Below are 5,456 nucleotides of genomic sequence, written 5' to 3'. Positions count from 1 at the left end.
TCTTCGTCATCAGCTGATCGCCTTTCTTTCTCTCTATCGTTATCATCGTCATCTGAACCTCTCCGTTCTTCTCTGTTGTGACTGACTTGTCATGTATGCCTGCACTTATTTTCCCAGAAGGCCACAGTGAAAAGATGGTCAGCAACTTCGAACCAGAATGAGCCTCTGGGTTTTTGTGGTTTCAATGGTTTAATTATTCCTACCTGAAGTCATCACTGTCTCCTTCATCTCTTGCCTTTGTTCTTCTCCACTAAATCATATGGCCAAGCAAGCGTTATTTAGTGTTTTAAATCAATTAAACATCTTGCTAATCCACATTTTTTAAAATGAAGAATACTAAATAAAAATGACTGACTTGGTATTAACTGGCTTTGCCCTAAACGCCCACCATAACACCAACCTGTTTCTTTTCTCCATCTGCCCTGATTCTCTCTCTCTCTTCTCGTCTTTCTCTCCATCCTCAGCTGCATGATATAAACATTGTGTTGGGAAGATTTTAAAAGAATATGGTGACTAAATTATAAGTAAAAATGGATTTTTTTATTTCAAATTATATATTTTTTAGTATATCAGTTAGTGGTGGGATAGAATAGCATATATTTATTTCTTGTTGTTAAACATCTCCAAATGTTCAACTAAAATCCAAAATGTCGTTCAGCCAAAGTGATATTTGAAGCAAAAGGCTGTAAATTAAATATATAGTCACTCAAAAAACAACAATTATCCAGACTTTTAACAGTATAAAAAGAATGAAAAGCCCCATCTAACCCACATCACACATGCTACTCCCTACTTCTTCATATAGGAGCAGCTTTTATCATTATTTAGTACTTTTACAGTGATAGGATGAAAACTTTTTCCGTATTTTGGTCCATCTAAAGAAGTAATTTATGTCGATCTGAGACAAAATCATTACATACAAGCTCCTTTATTCTCTTCATTATTAGTGATACTGTAAATCCTGCTCAGTATAGTTGGAAGACTCTTGTAACCATTTTACTGGTAGTTTAGTCTGAATGTTTACAAGCCTGTTTTTTTTATCACTGATGACGTACCTGCTGTCTCTCCGCCATTTAGAGAAACTTTTCTTCATTCCCTCTACATCTCTTGCATTTTCTGTTTTGAGCCCCTCGATTGTTTTTTTCTTTTGCCTTTTCAACCTTTAGTGCGCTGTCATCAGATGACTACACGATTCAAATCAAAAGAATCAACAGCGCGCTCCAGCGCACGTCTTCGCGAGAGCGCGCACGTACTCGCAGAGAAGTGCTGGAGCGCGCTGTCTGTACAAGACCCGAGTGAAGGAGGAGCGGGTGCGGCGGGGGAGCCCAATCAGTAATGATGTGCGTCTGTTACTGACAGCGGTGAAAATGAAAAAATACGAACTGGAAGTAACTTTCCAAACTTCGGTTTGGCGCCCTCTGTAGGCCGGCGCCCCCATGCGCCACATATACTGCACACTCACTCTTTGCGTCGCTGTGAGCGTGTTCCGAAACGACCCACAAACTGGGTTCGAGCTTTAGACTATAAACATGATCGTTTATGATCAAATATCCGGAGAGAAAGGCCATCACATTTACAATCATGACTTTAAAATACTTTTTTTATCCAGACATGAGCTCCATTAAGGCGAGGCGTCTCACCAGTTATTTTTAATGTTAACAGAAACACAAATAAACAGGTTTTCGTCGAAAAAAAAAACTGCAAAATGAAGAAGGATAAAAAAAGTGAAATGTTGATGTAACATACAAATGAGCTTTAATTTTACTTATTTAAGGCAAATCACGCACTATCCAGGTTAGAAAATTCCATTTAAAAGTATAAAAAGCGAGAAAAACAACTCAAAGAAAAGCATTAGATTAAAGGCCAACATAAAACAAAATAGAAATTTTTCTAATTGTTGTATTGTAATAAATTAAATAAATAAAACCCCGGAAAAAACAAGCAAAAAAACAAAAGCCAAAATTTTGGCTGCAATAAAGTATGCACTAAAAGACAAGCCAGTTTTCCTGCCATTCCACTAAACACCACAGATAATTCCCTGAACCAGCTTGAACTGATACTGAGCTGCTTATATCCGGTTGCAAATGACAGGACCAGACCTGTCTTATTACTGTGGCAAGGCTAAATAACTAATAAAACATCAGGAAAGACATTTGTAAAAAATATCATAATACTCATTCAAAACGCCGTTAATACGACTGTTTTAGAATAATTTAGATGCGTCCGCTACGGCCTTCCTGACACGTTTTGGAATGTGATAAAAAACGTTTCTGACATACGCTTTAGCACGCTATTTCTGTGCTCTAGTAAGAAAAAAATACAGTTTTATATGCCTTTCTCGGACATGCTTGTCAGAACCTGATGTCGAAAGCCAAAGTGAATATTGGCTCTGCAATTTGTGGTGATGGAGAATAAACAAGCCATTGCCACTGCAGAGCAAATCATTTGGGTTTCATTTACTACTCAGCTGATCACACACTGCCAGCTCAGCCATTGAGCTTAATGGAAATGAACTGGCAGCTCAAAGGAAGGATAACCAACTGTCCTATGTTTGGAGGGTTATCCCTTGTGACTATTGCTGATGATACAGTGTCTCTTATCAGAGCCTGAGTGAGGAAGTATAGTCATTAGGCACAGGCCAGGCTTCCAAAATAACCAAATCTCAAAAACTTATGTTGAACTGTTTTATGAAAATGTGACACCGAGTTGGCCAAATACCCATCACAGCTTTGATTGACAGGGAATCAGTTGCTTGTAGCTTCACTACCCCTCCAGGGTTGATACTGTGTTCTACTTGGAAAAATCCCATGTTGGAGCCCACTGGCATTTGTATTTGTCATCTGTTGGAGGTTTATGGTTGGTTTATGGTTTATGGTTTGCACTGATTGTGCAAACACAAGTGATTAATGGTCAGAGTGATGATCTCATTCTTGGCAGTATTCTTGCTGAGGTGCCTGATTCAGCAAGTCCATGAATGGGGGGCTTAGTTTAATATTTGGAGTGGGAAAGTATTCAAAGAGTCTATCTGACAACATTGATGTTGGCAAAGTAAAAGTTTGTTTTACATTTAAACCCATAACTGAGCTTATGATTTTAACAAAAACTACTCTCAGTGGATGCATCTGCTAATGGTTGAGGTGCGGTCTTGTCCTAGACCCTGAAAGTGGACGATTGCTAGAGTGATTGCTTTTGCTAGTAATTCCCTCAGTTATGCACAGCTAAGGCGATCGGCACACAGGCTGGAACTCTATGCCATTGGTTGAGAGGTCACAAGCTCACCGTTTTGACGACAATAACCCTTTCCCATACCTACTCCAAAGCTTGCCTTGCATGTGAACACAAGTGGATTTCCAAATTAGCACATTTCCAAAGCCAAAATCTCCTAGACTTTTAATGAGCAATAAATAGCTATAGTTATTGTCATTATATTTGTCAGAATAACCATTCCTACTCGGACTCCTAGCCCCACATCGAACATTCAAAACATTTGCTTTCAGGTGGTTGGGGTGTGGCCTTCTGACAAGCTCACTCCTGATTGGCGACAGTGGTTGCCGCAGAAACTTTAAGTCAAATCGATTTGAGTCTATGGCTGCTTACTGATGACATCTGGCTTCAACGTGGCGGCATCTATATTGTGATTAAACATCGACTGAATTGACTTCATTTGGTTGGAGCTGGAAGTAAGACATTTTCTATGGGATCAGTCCATAACAGTCTTTGGTAAGGATACAAAATTTGGGTGTTGCCAGGCAGCATGACGCTACCAGTACATCAGTAATAAATATCCAACCTGTTTCACTTGTTGGTCTAAACTCCCCCTCTCCCTGGCTTGAACAGTATTTGAGGATTGTTTCAACATTGTTTGTAACCGAGTTGCTGGAGGGGACTCAGAGGTCAAAGGAGTCGTGTTAGATCAAGGATTAGAACCAGATGGTGCATCAGAGAACGGGGCTGACATCACATGTGGAGGAGAACTCTGGCCAACTCCATCCATCCATACTGACTTTGGTCCTTTGGCTGAGATTTAGTGGCAGAAATGTCCCCATTTCTGTGTAATTAAGGAAAGTAAACTAAGAGAGGTAAGTAACATTTACATCATTCATGTTGCTGTTCAGGTTCTGGATGCTTTTCTTAAGGATGTTTAGATGATCAGTCATGTTTTATTTATTTTTCCTTGCTTTTCATTAATGTTCTTTCTTGGCTGTGAACAAGTAGACTTTCTAATTTTCATTGAAAAGAAATTCAATAATTTTTATGAGCTGTTCTCACTTAAAAAAAAAAAAAAAGAGCAGGAAAATGTTTGATTTTCTTCCAGCGAAGCTAAATCACACATCCAGAGCAGTTAAACTCCAAATAAATTGTAATAAATAAATTGTAATAAATATATGATTATAAAAAAGGTTTGGATCAGAAAAAAACAAACACTTTTAAGCAGAACAAGTGCTTTAATTGGTCTGAGTGAACTTATGGATGGAGCGTTTTCTTAATATCATTAAATGTGAAGAACAACAAACACACACAGATCAGTTTGGCCTCTGCTGCTGAAGGGAAGCGGTCATCAGTTCAACTCACACCAGCGGTGAGCCGGCCCACGCCAAAGCAGATCTGCAGGAGAGGACGGCAAACAAGCCGGATGCCGTTTCTGAGCTTTCCTCCCAGAAGTTGGTCCATTTTTTAGTCCGTCTCACGACTGGTCTTTCGTCTCGGATTCCCTTCAGCACGAGAAACCAAATCGTTTCCGTGACATTTACTGCACACTTTACTCCATCTATTACAACAGATTCAGCTTCAACACAAACACAAACGTGGGGACGCTGGGACTGCCGACGTGCTTTTGACACACAGTGGCAGCAGGTAAGCTGGTTCGGGGGGGGGGGGGGGGGGGGGGGGGGTACTGAAAGAAGTCAGTTTGCCGAAAGTCACAAGAGAAGGAAATGACCCAAGATGTCCAGATCCAGCTTGAGGACAGAACTGAACTCCTAAAAACTCACTCTGTGTGCTCACAGCGAGGTCTTTGGGATCAAAACCAAACAAGAAAGCAAAAGGCAGAAAAGAAGACACCAGTGTTCCCTCATTCCTCCTTTTTTTTAAGGACACAACCCAAGGTACAGTTTGAACTACAGACAGTCCTTCACAGTAAAACACCAGCTGACCCCTGACCCCTCACAGCTGCTGAAAGCCTCCCTGACAACAACAGAGGGAGAAGACAGTCGACTCAGGAAAGAACATCACACCAAAGCAGCATCAGAGCAAAAAAAAACCACAACGGCTGGAAGCAGATGAAGAGTCAAATCACCGCTTCTTGTGTTTTAATGGTAAATGGAGAACATGCTGACGGACCACAGCCACAACACAAACACACACACACACACACACGTTCTTAAGGAAGCAGCAGAGGATGGATGCACACACAACAACCATGAAACCAAAGCAAAACACAACATTCAAAGACTCAC

The sequence above is a fragment of the Oryzias latipes genome, chromosome 20, assembly GCF_053564925.1.
Source record: "Oryzias latipes strain Hd-rR chromosome 20, Olatipes_Hd-rR_3.1".
In the NCBI taxonomy this organism is placed as follows: domain Eukaryota; kingdom Metazoa; phylum Chordata; class Actinopteri; order Beloniformes; family Adrianichthyidae; genus Oryzias; species Oryzias latipes.
Note: the sequence above shows the minus strand (reverse complement) of the source record.